Below are 20,892 nucleotides of genomic sequence, written 5' to 3'. Positions count from 1 at the left end.
GTTGACTAAGGGGACGACTGGAGCAGGCTACCGTGAGACAAAAGATCTTCTTTCTAAAGGGATTCGATTCGGAACTAACTATTATATAAGGTCCAATATTGGAAGAATTTCAGAGGTTTTCCTTTACTTTGTCCGAGTCAACAAAGAATGAGAAATGCCTCGACTTAGAACAGGTCCGAGTCCACTAGCAATGATTCGAAGCACCTCTTTTGACTCTATTTCGAAAACCCAATGACTCGTATGGATATGTAAAATAAAGAAAGGATTTCCAATCCTAGCAGTAAAGGGAGGGAAACAGATAATCAATTTCAAGTGAGTAAACAGAATTACATACTCTCTATCATAGATACATATAGAATGATGTGGAAAGTAGTATGTACGGTTTGGAGGGAGGTCTTTCATATCTTTCGAGATCTGGAAAAGCCAAAATCAATGATTTTCTTAGCCCTTATAAAAGAAAAACTACTGATTCTTGAGAACCCCTTGCACGTTCATCTCACGTCGAGGTACTGCAGAAAAGAAAAAACAGCTAAATCAGAGCCAATTTCTCATAATCGATTAGTTAACATCTTGGTTAACCTTATTCAGACGGAAACAAATCATTGGCTTATCTCTCTATCGAGGCATGAAAAAGATTCAACAAAAGACAGAAAGAAATCCACTCACTATTTTACGTCAAGCAATACGCGGAGTCACTCCCGGCAGTAAAAGCAAGACGTGTAGGCGGATAGACTGATCAAGTTCCCGTTGAAATAGGATCTACACAAGGAAAAGCACTTGCCATTCGTTGGTTATTAGGGACGAAAACGTCCGAGTCGAAATATGGCTTTCAAATTCAGTTCCGAATTAGTGGATGCTGCCAAAGGGAGTGGCGATGCCATACGTAAAAAGGAAGAGACTCATAGAATGGCAGAGGCAAATAGAGCTTTTGCACATTTTCGTTAATCCCCATGAACAGGATCTATATAGACACATAGGCCCATGGATCCATACATCTTGATCGGAAAAGAAGAAATAGAAAAGGAATCGGAATTGATCGATATATTTCTCGAAACAAACGAAAAGGAAAGGAAAGACGAAACATAAATCATGGATCAACTAAGCCAAGCCCTCTCCTCTTCTTGTCGAGTTGCTTTGCCCCTCTCCTCTTCTTGTCGAGCTCTTTCACCTCTTCGCCCTACGGGTCTCAGGGCTTCGCCCCTCTCCTCTTCTCGTCGAGCTCTTTCACCCCTCTCCTCTCGGGGACTTGCTTAAGAATAAGAAGAAAGAGGAATCTCATGTAAATACCATGGAATAAGGTTTGATCCTATTCATGGGGATTCCGTAAATATTCTATTCCAAAAAGAGAAAGTTCGAAACAATTGGGATTTGGAGATTGTATGCAGTTACTAATTCATGATCTGGCATGTACAGAATGAAAACCTCATTCTCGATTCTACGAGTTGATGAAAGCCTTTCATTTGCTTCTCTTCGATGGAAGTTTGATTTTCCCAGAATGTATCCTTTTGGCCTCAGTCTTCTTCTGATGATCGATTCAACCTCTGATCAGAGATACCTTGGTTATATTTCATCTCTTCAACAAGTTTAGTAATGAGCATAACGATAACGGCCCTATTCTTCGGAGAGAAGAACCTATGATTAGCTTTTCAGGACATTTTCATATGTTCCACTCTATGTATTCCTCTATCCGTAGAGTACATTGAATGTACAGAAATGGCTAGAACAGACTTTCTTTTATTCGTATTAACTGCTACTCTAGGAGGAATCTTTTTATGCGGTGCTAATGATTGATTTAATAACTATCTTTGTAGCTCCAGAATCTTTCATCAGTTTATGCTCCTACCTATTATCTGGATATACCAAGAAAGATGTACGGTCTAATGAGTCTACTACGAAAGATTTACTCATGATGGGTGGGGCAAGCAAGTTCTTCTATTCTGGTTCATGCTTTCTCTTGGCTATATGGTTCATCCGTGGGAGAGATCGAGCTTCAAGAACTAGTAACTGGTCTTCTCAATACACAAATGTATAAGAACCCAGGAATTTCAAGCTTATATTCATCACTATAGGAATTGGGTTCAAGCTTTCCCCAGCCCCTTCTCATCAATGGACTCCTGACGTATATGAAGGAGTGCGGTTCGTTCGAGAAATTCCTACCTCTCTATCATGAGATGTTTGGATTTTGCAAAACTTCATGGACATGCGCAGAAGAGAAAGACTATCCCCACTCGGACCAAAACATCCCTTTCACTTGTTCAAATAACAATTAAGGTGAAGCAGGGTCAGGAACAACGAATCCCTTTATGAGAAAGAGATTCATTTTGCAAGTTCGTTATTACGGGTAGTTCCTACAAAGGATCAGACTCATGACACAATACTTTCATTCTCGATGTAGATGCTAGTTGGTTCTCATCCTTCAGAGACTACGAGTGTAATAGTAGCATCCACAAAAGGATCACCCTCAGATGAGCATCACATGGCTTGAGAGAAGGAATCAAATCAGATGGTTCTATTTCTCAATCTTTCTGCTCCTACGGAACTAAGGTCGAAAAGATTGATCAAAATCAGTCATTCACAACCACTGATGAAGGATTCCTCGAAAAGTTCAGGATTAGTCATTTTAGAAAGAGAATGGATTCGTTCTTATACATAAGCGAGGAAGGTAATAGATAAAGGCAAGAAGATGAGTTGTTCTTCTTTCTTTACTTAGCTTAGGAGCCGTGGCGAGATGAAAGTCTCATGGACGGGGTTTTGAATGAGAGAAAGAAGTGAGGAATCCTCTTTTAGACTCTGACTCTCCTACTCCAGTCGTTGCTTTTCTTTCTGTTACTTCGAAAGTAGCTGCTTCAGCTTCAGCCACTCGAAGTTTCGATATTTCTTTTTCTTTCTCATCAACCGAATGGCATCTTCTTCTGGAAATCCTAGCTATTCTTAGCATGCATGATATTGGGGAATCTCATTGCTATTACTCAAACAAGCATGAAAGGTATGCTTGCGTATTCGTCCGTCAAATCAGATATGTCATTATTGGAATAATTGATTGTTGGAGACTCTAATGGTGGACAAGCATGATAACTTATATGCTGTTCTATATCGCCATGAATGACGGAACTTTTGCTCGCATTGTATCATTTGATCTACGTACCGGAACTGATAACATGAGAGATTATGCAGGATTCTACACAATCCTCTTTTGGCTCTCTCTTTAGCCCTATGTCTCTTATCCGACGGAGGTCTTCCTCCACTAGTAGCAGGTTCTTTCGTAAAACTTCATTTATCATGGATGGCAGCCTATATTTCTTGGTTTCAATAAGACTCCTTACGAGCGTTGTTTCTATCTACTATTAGATCAAAATAATCAAGTGATGAATGACTAAAAGAATAACACCTCACGTGCGAAATGATAGAAGATCTCCTTTAAGATCAAAGAATTCCAATTGAGTATGATTGTATGTGTGATATGATAGCATCTACTATACCAGGAATATCAATGAACCCTATTATGGAAATTGCTCAGGATACCCCCTTTTTTCGTTTAGCTTCTAGAATCTATTTCTTAGTTCAAGATCCCTCTTACTAACTGGAATCAAAGAATTAGTAGATCTGTTCCGCCCAAAATGGGAATAGGCTAGGGTAGGGTTATTTAGAATCTATAATCTAATGATCGAGTGTCAATTCCATGATTCTAAGTTCATTCCATACCGGGCCAGAGGAATAGGTAGGGCTAGATTATATACATTCGAATTATGAGAAGGGGTCATCCAAGCGTATTGAAATAGATACTATGTTTACATATGGATCCTTATGTCCTTACATTCCATTTAGGATTAGTTAGGAATAGGCGTACGGACCTTTTACATATCTCTCGTTATTTGGGACCCTATTCTTTGGGCTTCTATTGAATCGAGAAATAGGTTTTATTGTCCATTTGATATAATAGATAGTAAGGCATCCTCCAGATAATTCAAATCGAAGCAATTGGATGTCCGCCTCGGACCTATATGACATGACCGAGCAATAGAAAGACTCTAACACTCTACCTCATATATTCCATACATCACACTAGATAGATATAATATTCATGGAATATGCTTGAAAGATGCCTTGGTGGTGAAATGGTAGACACGCGAGACTCAAAATCTCGTGCTAAAGAGCGTGGAGGTTCGAGTCCTCTTCAAGGCATAATGTTGAGAATGCCCGTTGAATTGGAAGAGGAATAAGTTCGGCAGTGGATCACGAAATCTTGGCGATCTTCTCTTGAATGGGAGTCCGCTTTGAAATCGTCCGCCCTGCACCCCCGAGTATATGCTTCAACAGGCAGGAATGAAACAAGGGTAGATTGATACAATAGAAACCTCTGGGAAAATGCCCACCCGTAACCCAGCGGAGAAAGTACATTACATAGTCCGTCCGTTTTAGGGATTGGCTACTTACCCATTCAGTTACTTTGGCACTGGACGTTCCAAAAATGGGGTACTATCGGGGTTCATTCAATAATAGACGCCTGTTGGCATTCCAGCCTTCCTTCTTCAGGGCCTACCCGAAAGAGAATCCAGTGGTTCTTGGTCGTGAATATCAGAATAGGACGAACCGCCCCTTTGCTTCGGAATAAAACAATTAGAATTAGGCTTGGTCGTGAATATCGGAATAGGACAAACCGCCCCTTTGCTTCGGAATAAAACCATTAGAATTAGGCTCGTTGAACTGGAATGTATATTCTCCATATAGTAGGGGATCTTTCAATGGAGAGGATTCGGCGACCTAAGACGAAGAGAGAGAAGGGTCTATCTATTTGATTTAGTTATTCAGTGAAACCAATGATTCCGTATTGTAACAGATAGCAACAAAGATTTCATCCGGGAAAAGCCATCTTTTTCTCAACAATGTCTTTGTCATTTGATCCAATAGCGTTCCGTTAGATAGGAACAGATTTGATAAATACTGATAACTCTCGTCGGAGTATTAGAACGGAAAACCCCATTCGATAATGAACTATTGGTTATAAGCCATCTCTAGTGATGAATCAACAATCTGAAGTGCTTTTCTTGCATATTCTTGATAAACCTGCCTTTCTATATACATACATACATATAGGAGGATCTGTTTGGGAAGTAAGCCCTTTTACATCTCTTCGTCTGCAAAGAATTCTCGATGCGAGCGAAAACACAGAGACAAAAGGCTGATCTTTGAATAGGAAAAAGAGTGGATCTGCGGGAACCCAAATGAATTGGCTTATTCGAAAAAAGTCTTGTTCGTTGGAAGATCTATCTCGTGTCTGGTACTGCACGGTTACACTCTGCAAGAACTCCGAATCATTCTCCTCATAAAAAATGATCTACTTGCCCCGAAATGACCTAGCCCAATAGGGAAATCCCAATGAATTGGGCCTTTCGATACAATCAAATGGAAAGAAAGCCCCAAGCCATATTCTACCCAAACTATGTGATTGAATAAATCCTCCTCTATCTGTTGCGGGTCGAGGACTCCTTCCCCTTCTTTCCGATTCGTATTGTTCATAGAGAAATCTCTGATCAACGATAGAACAAGATCCATTTTGTATCATATCTCAGGGATTCCTGGGTTCGAGCCGAAGAAGCAATCTCACTCGATCATTAGAAAATCGACTGTAATCTTTTTCTGTCCGTGAGGATCCCAATCCCAACAGAGCGCCTTCTACTTCTAATAGGCCATGAACTAGATCAGAATCATTTTCAACGAGTCTATAAGAAGTTATCCCATTTGTTTCATCGGGTCCGCGGATAGAGGCCAAAGGTCTTGAACGACCCATCTGGCAGAACAACTCAAAAGAGAAAGAAGTCTAGTTAATTTATTCATGCTCGTTCCAAGTGAGAAGTACCATTTGTACAAATAAGAACCCCCTTTGTTACATGATTTCTTCTTCATATAGATAGATATAGGATCCATGGAGCAATTACTTATACTTTGAAGTACATTTTGTGCAACAGCCCTTCCTTCCTATTTGATTGAAAAGGATCCCATGATCCTGTACCGATCTTACCTAGCACCAAGTTTGTCTATGAAGAGCAGATCTAATTATATTAGTGTCTATAATGGATTTCTTCTGCATAATACTAATCGATAGGGCCTCAGTGGTAAGTGCTACAAGATCTCGTACATTGGAACCAATGGTTATGGAACCGAATCCATTAGTATGGAAGGAACAGTTGCTTTTACAAGTTCAATCCCCTAGTAGTATATGAAAGAGTGCAAAAGTGCTTTCGTTGTTGTGGAATAAGAAGCCTTCGTATTTTAATGCATCTATTTCATTTATTCGGAGCTATTAGAGCGGGATGGGATCCCCTTTTGACTTTTTGGGGAATATGGGTCGAAGCAATAACAAGAATATTTCGACTGGAACATCTTTTACAAGGTAAAGCATATTCAATCCTTCAAACACGAGGTAAATAGGGAGAGGAGTTTACAGTGAATAAATAGGAAAAGGAAAGGAAGAAGACAATGAGATTAGAAGAACCTATACAGGAGAAGAAAATAAAACATGAATGAGACTGAACAGGAAAGGAAGGAAAGAAGAAACATTAATTAGAGTTTACAGTGAAAGAGACATTGATTGAAGGGAGAAGAAACAAAGATGAATGAGCTACTGAACCTGAACCTGCCTTCCCCTGAACCTGTGTTGAAAAGAAAGACGAAAGAAGAATCAATGATCGTGAACTGGAAGGAAAGACAATCGAGAAACCCTCTCCTCCCTTTTCTCGGTTTCATGTCTTCAACCCTTGTTCCTATCCCCTTTCCTGTCGAGTAAATAAAAGGAAAGCCGAAAGAAGAAGAAATTAAGGAGTTAGCTACTGCTTTGAAAGCCGAAACATTAATTGGAACTCAATCACTTGTCCACGGTTCCTTGTCTCACAGCTTGGTTCTTTCTCCGGAACCCCTATTCCCTGCCTGACCGTAAGGAGGTAAAGGAGTTAAGGAGAATGAGAATGAATGCGACTGAACTCTGGAAGGAAAGACGAAAGCGAAAACAAGATGAATTTGACTCAACAGTCAGTCAAGACGAAACGAAAGAAGAATTTAATTAGACTTTACAGTTCAAGAAAGAAGGGAAAGAGAAGGGAGACGACACTATCGATGAATGAGAGTGAACTGTAAGAAAAGACGAAACAGTCAGTCAAGACGAAAGACTCAAGATTCGTCATCGTTCACTGTCAGGAAAGACTATCGAAGAATCAATGAGAGTGAACTGTCAGTAAATTCTCAAGAGTCATTCTTTAACTGATCTTGATCCTGAACCTTAGCTGCTTTTCAAGACTCAACTCAAGATTAATTCTTTCTCTTCCCCTTCACCTCTCCAACTCGGTTTCACAATTCCATTTCCTTCGCCTGTCGGCCACTGCTGCAACTAATTCATTTACTGAGACTCTCCACTCCAGATGAATTGGAACCCCTGGCCCTGTACTATGACTGATGAACCTGAACCTTACTGTAAACAAAGACGAAGACAGAGTTGTAAGTTAAAGAAGGGAGAGGAAAGAGACGGAACAGGAAGAGAAGCGACTGAACCGGAAGTCAATCCTCAACTCCTTAATACGATAGATATTGCCTTTACAGTCTTTGAATCAATGAAGACGCTTACTTTCCCGTCGAGTAAATTCAATCGAAAACAAGTACAACTCTGGAACAACCTTTGACGATATTCTCAGAACTTGACAGGATAGTAAAGAAAAGCTAATTGATTGAAGAATCCAATGAAAGATTCATTCTCCGGAATAGTAAGGAAAGAAGAAACATCAATTATCCTGAACCCTTATTGGCGGTAAAAGAAAAGAGAATTGAAAGACTCAACCTCAAGCTAGCTACTGAACCTGAACCTTCAAAGACAAGGTCAAATCGAAAGGATGGAAGAGAATGCGGCTTCTTCCTTTTCCTATTTATGAATGAACTGTAAACACTATCGATGAATTCTCCTTCACTCCTCCGCTTTATTTTGTCTCACTGTTTCACTCCTCTCCCTCTCGGTCGAGCTGCTTCACTCCTCTTCTCGTCTTCGTTGCTTCGCTTTTACACCTGAACCGAAACCTTAGACGATATTACCTGATTGTGATTGAAGAGGGTAAAGAGGACGACTATTTATTCTTCTTTTCCAATATTCCCTGACCTTCACTTTCCAGTCTCGTAAATTCATTCAATACTGAACCTTCACCAACAATTCTGTTTCGATCGAACCCCCTTTCTCTAATAAGTAGGAGGTCTTCGTAAACATGTTAAAGGGCTAATCTTATCCCCGCAAGTGAGATGAGGGTACTCTACTCGTTTGAACTCTACATGTGAGGCCTTCTCTCTTTCTTCTGACCGTCAGTCTTTTCTTCTTTATCAGGAAGAGATTGCAGCAAGATCAAATATGAAGGAATGCAGCTAAACCTCCCAATCCAAGAGCCATCTCTACCTACTGCCTTTTTTCTTCTTTCATGAGGATCAAAGGGAAAGGGCATTGATGCTTTCATCCTCAGAATAGCACAAAAAAGAGTCCCCTTCTTTCTTGGTATCCATAGGAATCACCGAGAGAAGAAACCCAAAGGTCTGGAATTGCCACCAATCAACAATGTGAACTGTTGAGCCCTGTCTGTTAGAGGCAGAGAAACCAACACGCATTCAATCTTTTAATTACTTGGAGAGGTAAATTGGGGAAGAAGAGGACTTGGAGGCCTAATCGGCGAGTACCCGATTCACACCCGGATCATTTTCATTGCATCTCTGTACTCAATCCAAACCGTTATCCGTCTACCACTGGTAAAATCAATCCCCCTTTCAACAAAGAACATTAACGGAAGCCAAAGATACTCGCTTATATACCTAGATCCCATTGATGTCAACAAGCGAAGGGTCAAACTGTTATCAAATTCCACAGCGATGAATGAATCCCATCTAAGGACAGTTCGGGTAGACCCATATACATACCCGGGAAAGAATCCGCATTAGAGGTGATCATCAAGGCAATCCCATCTACGGAAGGACACAGTCAGTGGGGAAGATAGTTTTGAGAAGGAGAAAGGGCATGAGAAAGATGCGGTGGAGTTCGTCAAGAAACCGAATAGGGTAGACATAAAAAGCTCTGCCCACGCCTGAAGCAGAGGAAGAAGAAGAGAGGAACTGATTGAGTGAGACTAATGGCTTTCTGAAGTAAGCATCACCAGGGTGACATTCTTTGCAGGCAAGAAAGGTGTACAAAGCGTGGGAATACTGAAGATGACAAAGAAAAGGAAATGGCTCCGGAGAAGAGTCAAACAGCAGGAGAATGCATTATAGAGTCACAAATGGGAAAGATCACTGGGTGGAGAATACGAATTAGACAAAGAGAGCTCCTTCGGCTGAGAAATTTGTAGAAGATCAAGAGTCAAGAGATTTGATCTTTGATTGGGTCAATCTTCTTTCTCTTGGAAGTTTTACAGCTTGTTTCCATATGGCCTCCTCGTTTTGAGACATTATCACTTTGGAGTGGTTTATCCGTGGACACCCCTAGGCTCTGCTCTCGCTTGCTTTCATGTACACGTCTTACCTGTTCCCTACAACCCATGACATACATACCCGGCTTTCTATGCCATGCTTCCTCCAATACTGGAACAGGGCCTTTCCTTGACTTTAAGCTTAGGCTGACCGACCTGCTTCTATAGCTGTCCTTCCTTTCCTCATTGCCACTGGACTCGTGCAAAAACCTAGATTTCCGAACCTTTCTTTCCCACCCCATTCAATGGTGGGCTGTAACTGAAGCAAGAACTTGGCTTTAGAGCCCTATCACCTCAGGGAGAAGAAAGACTGAATGTGTGAGTGGGTCGGAACTCCCTGTCTGTCATCTGCGATCAATGCACTCAATTTATCTTGATTTGGGCAGTCACGGGCTCTTCTCTTTGAGGTCCTCCACAAATGAAACAACCGCAACCCCCTCCCTCTTCTTTGTTAGGTTTACCAGGCTTGTTCCCAGCTCTTTGGTATGGTAGCATGTTCTTCCCCTTTCTTTTCTTTTGCTCTCTACTCCCCCCGTCTTGTTGCCTCGAAGAGGTTTCCCCTTTGTTTGTGCGAGTAGGTTTTTCCATGTCATCTACCATTCTTTCTGTAGCAATGATCGCTTCAGCCAAATCCGGTCCATTTTGCCAACGAAGTTCTTGTCTAGCCCAAAAGGATGAAGACCGTTCGGTAAGAAAGCCTTCCTTCCCCCTGATTTAAGGCTTTAAGGCTGCAAACACTGAACTCTCTTTTCCCTCTTCTTCAGGCACTAGTCTCCGCCTCAACGGATCTCCGACAACTCAACCTCGACTCTTGAATGGTGGCTTAAGGAAGCAAGGAGCCTCGCAGAACACAGTAAGATAGATAATGCGACAGATAGCTAGACATACAAGAGGAAAACTAAACTAGGAATAAGAAGATGGATAGACAGTTGGTGAGAAGAGATCACTACTACTCTACGCTGCTATACAGACCACAAGAACAACAGCTACTGCGCTACGCTCATTCCTAATCGATTTGTACCATACCAAGATGCAAGGAAGATGTATAGCTGATTGACTTAGAATACCAAAAGAGAGAAGAAGGATCTAAAAAGCTTTTAGTGGAGTAGGTAAGACGAAACCGAAAACCTGAACCTGAACCGGAACCTCTTTACAGTTCAAGAATAAATGAATTAGGAAGGAAAGAAGAAAGAGAAAACCTTAAACCTTTGACTGATGGAACAAGGGAAAGACTATTCTTGATCTGATCCTTCCCCTTAACCTATTTATGAATGAACTGTAAACTCATGAACCTGATTTCACTCCTCTCCTTTCCTTTACAGTCTCACGGCATCGCTCATTCTTAGGTCTCACAATTCCATTGCCTTAGCTGCTTTGAAAGACGAAAGCAAGACAAGAAAGAGTTGTAAGTGTGTGTTTGAAGGGAGACTCCTTATTCATTCCCCCTCTACTGAGCTACTGAACTTATTTCTTCTTGATCCTGAAACTGAAAGTCAAGACTCTTCAAATGAAAGAGAAGCTCATTCACCTGTCCGAGCATATTCAATCTTGTCCCTTCTTTCACAAGATAAAAGCAAAAGAGTAAGGTAAGACTCCTTATTCATTCTCGCATATTCTCTCCTTCTTTCCCTAGGTAAATAGGTGAAAGGTTCTTGCCTCTTCTTACTTACTCTACCTATTGATGATTCTCTCACTGGAACAGTAACCTCGGCAGCTTCTCTTTCTTTTCTCTTTCTCCTTATGCTTTTAAGGAAGGGCTAAAGAAGACTCAACATTAAGACTGAACTCAATCACTTGAAGAACTGTAAACAAGGTAAAGGTAAAGCAGTTTCAATTCTATTGCCCCGACTATTACTTCTTGAACTCGGTAACATGGAATAGGTGTTTGGTTTGGTTCTTGATCCTGAAACTGAAAGGAAAGACGAAAGAAGAATAAGCCAGATTGAACTCGTCTAAAGACCTTTGATTCTTTTTTTGATGCTTTACCCTATTTTGAGGGCTATTTTTGGCTATTTTAGAGGTAAGTAAGTAGAGCGGCTGGATAAGAAGAAGGTCAAGCTCATTCACTCATTCACCTATTTCTTCTTGAAGGAGGTAAATAGGCTATAGGCTAATGGACTCTCCTGGAAACAAAAAGAAAGGATGTTCGCTTCGCACCTTCCCGATTCATTCTGCTGAACCTCAGCTTCTTTCGTCTCCCTTCTTGAACTGGAAAGTGGCTTCCCTCCTTCACCAGATTCAACAAGGTAAAAGAAAAGGATCAATACTCCTCCTTCTTATTCATGAGACTGAACCTCCTAAACTATCAGCTTCTATAATGGAACCGGAACCACCCCTCCTGAGCTACTTCACCCATATGACCTGACCTGATTGATTGAAGGAGGTAAAGCAAGCACTAAGTTTAAGTCAGTTCTTTCACGAGGTAAAAGACAAAGAGAGAGAATGAATTGATTGAAGAAGAAAATGAAACAAGAAACTGATTGAACGAAATCACTTGAAGAAGAGTAAACAAGGTAAAGCAGCTTCAATTCTATTGCCGGAACCTTCAAACACTCGGTAAAGCATATTCTATTCGTTCCTTTGCCTTTGCCTTTACGGTCTCGCAGCTTCGCTCCTACTCATGAACCTCGTAAACTATCTCTCTCCTTTCCTTATTCTTTAACTGGTCTGTTCTTTCATTAAGGGGAAGTCAAGACGAAAGACTCAAGATTCATGAGAGTGAACTGGAAGTCAATCCTCAAGAGTCATTCTTTAACTGATCTTGATCCTGAACCTTAGCAGCAGCGTCAATAAAACCTTTTCTATCTAGCATAGGGGTAAAACAGTAAAAGACCTTTTTCCCTAACAGCTGAAGCTTCAAGAAAAGAAATTCTATCTCCATATAACTGTAAAAGAGTAAAAGACCTTTTTCCCTTAATAGCAGCAGCAAAAAGAAAAGAAATTCTATCTCCATATAACTGTAAAAGAGTAAAAGACCCTTTTCCCTTAATAGCAGCAGCAAAAAGAAAAGAAATTCTATCTATCCCGTATTTTAGGGGATCAAATCTAGTAAAGGTAATTTACTATTAAGGAAAGACGAAACGAAACTCAACATGAGAGTTCACTGTCAGTCAATCCTCAACTCTCTCTTCATTCTCCTGTAAACACGACTTATGAATGATCGTTCACTGTCAGTCAATCCTATCGAGAAAACAAACAAACCTTTTCCTCGTCTGAGCTACTGCTACTGCTACTGAACCTGGCTCCTCTTTCTTTCTTGCTTGCTGGGTTGGAATGGAAGGAACTGGCTGGCTTGCTTTCACTGTCAAAGAGAAATACTCCTTTTATTTGTTATCCTGTAAAGACCAACACTAAATCAATCTTATCTTCTCCCTATTTTGAGGGATAAAAGTCTATCTTTACCCTATTTCAACAGTAAACACGAAAGATGAATGAGACTGAACTGGAAGTCAATTCTCAAGATTCATTCAACAGTAAACACTCTCGAAGAATCAATTCGACTTAACAGTAAGGAAAGACGAAAGATTCCTTCTTGATCTTGATCTGATCCTCTCCTCTCTCTTCATTCTTTCTTTTCTCTTCCCCTGAAAGTCTTGAAAGTCTTCACTCTCTCTTCATTCTCTAGATTGAACTCAAACACAAATAGGCTGTAGGATGATTCTTTCACTCTTTTCCTCTCCTGTAACTACTCCTTATTCATTCTTGATCTTCTCAATCACTCCTTTTCCTATTTATTCCCAGTAACCGAAGAAAGACTCCACCTCAACCCTTCCCCTCGGCTTCTTTCTCTTCTCTGGATCCTCTCCCGACTTACTCATGAACCTCTACAACTCGGCTTGGCTGATCTTACCTCCTTCACTTATGGGTCTTAGAGCTTCTCCTCTTCAGTCTTTCTTTCTTTCTTTCAGTCTTTCATTCTTTCACCTCGTAAACAAGGAATTCTCATGATTTAGTTAGTTAGGGATTCTTGTAATCAAATCAGAGTAGTTTCTTTGTCTCGATCAAAGGCATAAATTGTGATATGAATCCAACAACTGATCACGTGCATGTACCCAAAGGACCGATTACAAGAAGCAAGGTTAAGAAGATTCAAGAGGCCTATACATTGCATCTTCAAAAGCTAGCTAGTGTACCGGTTGAAACAAAGACTTTTGAGCCCAAAAATCTTTATAGCATTAAGCATATCAAATCAAGAAGATAATGGAGTGGCTGATATTGGAAAGTAATTAGAAGACTTGCCTTTGGTAGTTGAATTACCAATTAAGGAAATTATTAATGCCTTATTTGATTCATTTTATATTTAATAGCATTTATTAATAGTTTGTATGAATTCCCTTATATTCTTCAATTTGTATTTAATAGCATTTATTAGCATTTATTAGTGGTTGGTGGCTGAACTTTATTATGTTAGGATTACCTTTTAGACCTATTTAAAGGCATGTAATACTCATGTTTGGGGGATTTTCGTTGAATACACAAAAAACCTTTGTGTTTTCTTGATACCCTTTTGGTGTTATTCTTTTTCAAACCTTGCTTTAGGTTTGATGTTTAAACCGATTCATTGAATTAGTTTTGATCAAGCTAATTCTGGAGTGAAATTGTCTTGGTATCTAAGAGTGACCATCATAGATTCCAAGTTCGATCTAAGAGTCATTCATCTTCTAACCAGCTCTTGGTTGGAATCAATCCGTTAAGTTAGCTTTCTCTGTGAGCGTTTTGCAAGGATTCTAGAAGGACCTCTAGCTTTGCAAATTCCAGCATTGTAGGCGCTTATCATTTTGTATCAGAGCATTTGGTCGACGTTCTTTGGCCGCTCTAGAGGTGAAATATCTTTACTGTTAGTTTTTTTTTTCTCCTTTTTGTCTCTCTCAGATTATCGGGAAAAAAAAAACCAGACTCTACATTCTTGACCTAGTACCAAAAGCCCACCTTTGAGTGTTAAACACGAGCGTCCCTGAGTAAAATTTTTGTGAGAAGTGTTGAGAGGCCCCTTGATAACAATGTCACATAATGGAGAAGCAGTACCACCAGTTCCAGATCTTAATACAACCATTCTTCAAGCAATTCAAGGTATGATGAAAATGATGATGGAAGATAGACAAGAAAGAAGGGCGCAACAACAAAGACAAGAACGAACATTACAAGAAGATGAAGGTATAGTAGTACAAGAAAGACAAGTTGATGGTAGATGGAGAGGAAGAAATAACCATGCAACTATATGCAACCTAGAAGGATGGAAAGAGTACATGAAGATAGAGATGGGGGAGTTAAACTCAAAATCCCGCCCTTTTGTGGAACGGCAGATTCTGAGGCATACTTGCAATGGGAAAGAAAGATAGAGCATGTGTTTGATTGCAACACCTATAGTGAAAATAAGAAGATGAGACTTGCTATTGCCGAATTTACCAATCATGCTAGTGATTGGTACCAACATCTCAAATCCGAGAGAAGAAGAAAAGAGGAGAATCCAATAGAGACATGGGAAGAACTTAAAGAAGTCATGAGAAAAAGGTATGTTCCAAAACATTATGAAAGAAATTTGAAAACTAAATTGCAAGGTTTGAGGCAAGGAACAAAAAGTGTGGCGGAATATTATCAAGAGATGGAAACTATGATGAAAAGAGCAAAGGTTAGAGAAGAAGAAGAAGATACCATGTCTAGATTCCTTGGAGGTTTGAATCGAGAAATTGCTCATCTTGTTGACAAAAATCCACCACCATATCTGGAAGACATGTATCATTATGCTCTCAAAATTGAAGACCAATTGAAGGAAGAAAAAGAGCATTCAAAAAGGTATACATCACGAACTAGCATCTTTTCAAATTCTAAAACTTGGAACAAGGATAGTTTTGTGAATAAAAATGATTCGATGTCACCAAAAGAAAAGTTTGTGACTGCTAAAAGAGTGGAGGCTGAGAGTTTCAATGGTAAAATGAATGACGCTTCAAAGACGGTAAAAGAGAAGTCTAGTTCTATTCAATGTTGGAAGTGCAAAGGATTTGGACACATGAGCAAAGAGTGTGTTAATGAAAAAGTTATGGTGATAAGGAATGGTATACTTGATTCAGATGATGAATGTGAGGATCATGATTCATAGCTTGTGGAAGAAATCGCAGCATATGATGATAAGTATGTTGAAGAAGATAATTCCATATCTTTGATCACAAGAAAGGTACTCAATGTTCAAATCAAGGGAGAGAAATTTGAATATCAAAGGGAAAACTTGTTCCACACAAGATGTTTGATCAAAGCAAACCCATGCAGCTTGCTGATTGATGATAGTGGAAGTTGCACAAATGTGGTAAGCAGCTTCCTTGTAAAAAGACTTCAACTTTCTGTCTATCCACATCCAAAACCATACAAACTTCATTGGTTAACAAACAAAGAAGAAATTAAGGTGAATTCCCAAGCTCTTATTTCTTTTATTCTTCGAAGATATAAAGATGATGTTCTTTGTGATGTCGTACCAATGCATGCGGGGGACATCTTATTCGGCCGACCTTGGCAATATGATAGAAAGGTAACATTTGATGGTTTGATGAACAAGTATACTTTTACTTTATGTGAGAAGAAATTTACTTTACTTCCATTGTCTCCATATAAAGTACTTTGTGACCAATTGAAATTAGAGAAGAAAAGAAAAGAATCTGAAGAACAACAGTGGAGAGAAGAAACTAAGGTAAAGGTGAGAAAAAAGAAAGTGGGAAAAGAAAACAATATTCAGTTCTTGTCCGGAAAGAACGAAGAATTTGATTTGAGGACAAATCCTTTTAAAGAAAGGGGGGATGATATGAATCCAACAACTGATCACGTGCATGTACCCGAAGGACCGATTACAAGAAGCAAGGTTAAGAAGATTCAAGAGGCCTATACATTGCATCTTCAAAAGCTAGCTAGTGTACCGGTTGAAACAAAGACTTTTGAGCCCAAAAATCTTTATAGCATTAAGAATATCAAATCAAGAAGATAATGGAGTGGCTGATATTGGAAAGTAATTAGAAGACTTGCCTTTGGTAGTTGAATTACCAATTAAGGAAATTATTAATGCCTTATTTGATTCATTTTATATTTAATAGCATTTATTAATAGTTTGTATGAATTCCCTTATATTCTTCAATTTGTATTTAATAGCATTTATTAGCATTTATTAGTGGTTGGTGGCTGAACTTTATTATGTTAGGGTTACCTTTTAGACCTATTTAAAGGCATGTAATACTCATGTTTGGGGGATTTTGTTGAATACAGAAAAAACCTTTGTGTTTTCTTGATACCCTTTTGGTGTTATTCTTTTTCAAACCTTGCTTTAGGTTTGATGTTTAAACCGATTCATTGAATTAGTTTTGATCAAACTAATTCTGGAGTGAATTGTCTTGGTATCTAAGAGTGACCATCATAGATTCCAAGTTCGATCTAAGAGTCATTCATCTTCTAACCAGCTCTTGGTTGGAATCAATCCGTTAAGTTAGCTTTCTCTGTGAGCGTTTTGCAAGGATTCTAGAAGGACCTCTAGCTTTGCAAATTCCAGCATTGTAGGCGCTTATCAAATTGTTCGCTTCCTTCTCCCCTCAGCATGTTCAGCTGGAAGAACCTGAGATGAAGCACCCTGAGTAAGACCCGCAAGATAGATCTACCCCCTGCACCCACCAACCTAGTTTTGGGGCTCAAGTCGAGTCTCCTCCCTCTCACATTAGAAAGAGCTCTCTCAATGTCTGGTGGAGTAACTCGATGTTGAATTGAGGATCTAAGATTCTCGAACTCCGGCCTCAAGCCCATCACTTAGAGAGCCCCTTTCCTTTAGACTCTATACTCTATCAGGCTATTCTATGTTAGATGAAATTCTTCCCGACAAGAGCCTTTCGAATCGATCGGTGTGTGTGCCCCTATCTTTGTTTGAAAGGAGTCCCTCATGCTCAGCTGGTCCCATAGAAGCCTAAGCCTTCGGTAATAAATAGTATAGCACACTGATTTCTTTGACCGATAAGCTAGGGCATGTTCTTCATGTTGCAACTGATAGAAAGAGAATCATTCTGAGAATGAAGATAACTTATGGTTTCCAAAATCTCTTGACTTTAGCGGTAGCAAAAGAGGTGATGGTGTATATGGGGCTCAAAGGAAGTACACAAGTAATCTCACATTTGAAGCTAAGCCCTTTTATCTTTTGTAGGCAAATCTCCTTCTCGAGTCTTGGGAAATGGAAGCGACCCCCATCCACATAAGCACTAAATCTTTTCCCGAACAAATCATTCTTCATCGCATAAGCCCATTACAAGTCATTTCCAGATGCTTCTTTCGGAAGAGAACGGGAAAGGCCTATGGAATCCATTGTACTAAGACCGGCAAGATCATCCAAGGACTGCAAATCGGGACTCAAAACGAGTAAATCTGGCTTAACTCAAGCAATCACTCAAGAGAAGAAAGGATTTGAGCTTTCCGGATTGGTAAAAGAAAGAAGAAACCGGGTCGTCTTTTAGGGCAATAAAAAAAAGGGCTTAAATGAAAGGAGCAGGAAGAGTCTTTCACAAACTCGAGTTCAAGACCTCCGATTCAAATCCGATCGACTAGATCCGATCACATGATCAAGGAACTATGAATGAAGAAGAAGTTCCAGCCAATTGAGATTGGGCCTTCTTTCTAATGGAGAAGGGCTTCAATAAAAAGGAGATCGTGCAAAGTGGACGTTCTAAATAGCATGGCCGATTGCATCCCGAGGACTTGATTGATTAAAAAAGTAGCGTGGAAAAGTTCTTTGATTGGAAAGAACGAGAGTAGGTATGCGAAGATTCAATTCCTGAGCCCGGGGGTCATGCCTCAATTTGGTGGGATCAAGTCCAAGTAAGGCGTCAGCAGGAAGGCAAAGGGAAGTACATGAGACAAGACGCGATCGAGGTTACGGGAGAAATGTCTACCCTCCGATTAGATAGACCCAAAGCTTGTTCTAAAGGGTAAACTTCGCTTGTTTGTTAGGATAGGGGGAAGCGTACAAGAAAGCCCCTACTTCTTCTAGTTGCGGAGTTCTACCAATTGTTTATTCGCAATGGCTTGAACGAATCCGACGAAGAATCCCATCCCTTGCTGGATAGGGCTTGAGGTTCGAAATCCAAGATTCAATCTCAATGCATCAGATGTGGTGGCCTATCAACTAGCTCTAACTCTCAAGGCCGAGGAAAAGCTAAAGAGAAGGACCACAAGGAGGCACCGAAGGTGATAGGGGATTGACCTCTACCGGCGCGGAAAGAGACCCCTTTTTCCCTTCCCTCAATATATATGGGACGCTTGACTAAGAGTTGAGAAAGTAGCTCCATCCTACTCGTTGCCCAGAGCCACTGGAGCATTGTACAAGTGCTTAAGGCTCCTTGGGGCCGTGGCCACAACTCTCTCTTCTAGTTGTCAAGGCTTTTTAGCAAGCTACCCCTATCGGCGAGAACTAGGCTTGGTTTGGTTAGTAGTGCCCCTTGTCCTGTAGGCTCTCCGGCCAATGAATTCTTCAGAGCGGGACGGCAGGCCGGGCGGACGGGGACCAAGAAGTGCCTTGACGCGCCCCACTACTTCTCCTCCTTTATTGCAATTATGAACTCCACGGAACTTTCTCAATTCCAATGCAACTTATCCTTTTGTAGCTGACGTAACAAACTACGCGAGCCTCCCAACGAAGCCAACAAAAATCCTATCCGAATCAAAAAAAGAAAAGGCAGTTTCATTATGGTGGTATACCAGCCGCCTGTTCTGGAACTTCCAGTTCCAATCGAAGCATATAGATCTGTAAATGGATTAGTATGTATAGCTACTTCAGTCGTGCTCGTCCTTTCTCGAAAGTATCTTTTTTCTGGGAACATGGTCAACCAGAAATTCTGATGTTCGCGATTCGTCATCCACTGATGTAGAAAATGCTCCTGTTTTCCATTCTCATATGAGGCCGGAAAGTTTATTGGCAACTAGTCGGCACAAAGTTCTTTATCATGCTCAAAGATGAGCCGATCGTTCGTTAGGGACGGTTTATAGATCAGCAAATTCCCACAAATGGAATGAGAAGTAGGTCCATGTAAATGGTCGATACCTCGCAAACAACAACGCTCCTTCCCCATATGGAGTTCGGAACCCAAAGGCAATCGTTGAGTGAACTCTATCTTCTTTGTGTTAGTTGACCTAAGCTGCACCATTACTGCTGGGGTGGGGCTCGGCCTCCGAACCGTACGTGAGACGAGTTTCTGCCTCATACAGCTCGGCCGCAGACCGGGGGAAGTTTAGGAGAGATGGGGAAACCCAGCTGCTGCCGGTCGGGGAAAACCAATTCTATAGCTCCCGTGCTTACCATTCTTTCTATTATCCCATTTTCTTTCGGGATAGGCGGCTAATACTAATATCTAATAAGTTCAGTCCTCGTCGTCTGACCAATTGGCTCGGACACCAGACCGCTCGTGCCCGCCCCCACAACCACACGGGCTCACCCTAAATGGAATGGCTCTCTTAGTTACGCTGTGCCCTGACTCGAGTCCCCATGTCCGCTCTTCTCCGCCCGCAACCCAAGAAGTTGGCTTTGCCAACACAAGATTAGGGTCGTCCCCTTCATTCTATGCTGACTCCGTCCCCAGGCTGGCTTTTTGGGAAGCCTGTTCCCACCGCGCTCACGGCCCGGCTGGCCTGCCTGCGGTAGTGGGAATTCTCCCGTTCCCTGGTCAAAGACTTGGTTGGATGCGGGATCTACTCCACGAGGAGCGGTACAGACGTAGATGATATCATCACGACCTCTCTTTTCGTACCGCTAGGGATGCTTAACGCCACTTCGCCAACTGGCGTTACCTGCGCTTTCGTCTCTCTCAGTGTGGTCAGCACTGGGTGTTTCCGAGCTGCGAGGCTTACACCCATTCGCATTAGTTCATCCAAAGTTCCTTACCCTTATGCACGAATTATGGAATAAGCCATCTTCCTATCAAGGTTAAGGAGTCAACTGAGCATCTCAGCGGTGGGATTGAATACCCGGATCGAATCAGAGTTTACGCCGCTCGCCCTGAACAAATAGGAGGCGTGGGCCACAGGTCGCACATAAGCCACCAGGTCGCACGACAGAAGAACACCCAAGATAAAGATGCACACTCCTCCATGTGAAATATTCATCTTCATTGGAGCTTTTTGGTAGTAGTCGTGACCAACAGCCATCAGCTGCCGGCTCATTGGTAAGGCGAGAGCTTCAAGCCCGATTTCTGGTAGCACACCCCACACACAAGTACCACTCGACGAAGGACGGACGAAAGCTACAGGCCCAAAACCTTCGAACCTTCTTTCTAAATGGGGGTGCCCGGAGCACCTCATCTTCTCATTGCATCCTTTCTCATTCCCGTTAGGCCTGAGTGTTTGGCCTTTACTTCTCCGCGCCCGCTCACGCTTCGCTGAACTATGGCGTGGTAAAGAGAAG

General features: G+C 41.1%; 1 non-coding gene and 1 pseudogene across 1 annotated transcript; one reads left to right on the top strand and one right to left on the bottom strand.

Annotated features, from left to right (window-relative positions):
* Positions 1–4,101: 4,101 nt before the first annotated feature.
* TRNAL-CAA (transfer RNA leucine (anticodon CAA)) lies at positions 4,102–4,182 on the top strand. Its single transcript has one exon. It is a non-coding gene; the product is annotated as a tRNA-Leu (tRNA).
* A 15,541-nt stretch (positions 4,183–19,723) lies between these two features.
* Positions 19,724–20,352, bottom strand: LOC147790242 (uncharacterized; annotated as a pseudogene).
* Positions 20,353–20,892: the final 540 nt, after the last annotated feature.

The sequence above is a fragment of the Cucurbita pepo genome, chromosome 11 (assembly GCF_057944985.1).
Source record: "Cucurbita pepo subsp. pepo isolate OVF chromosome 11, ASM5794498v1, whole genome shotgun sequence".
Classification (NCBI taxonomy): Eukaryota; Viridiplantae; Streptophyta; class Magnoliopsida; order Cucurbitales; family Cucurbitaceae; genus Cucurbita; species Cucurbita pepo.
The sequence above is the reverse complement of the archived record's forward strand: the minus strand, read 5'-3'. Positions and strand labels throughout refer to the sequence as shown.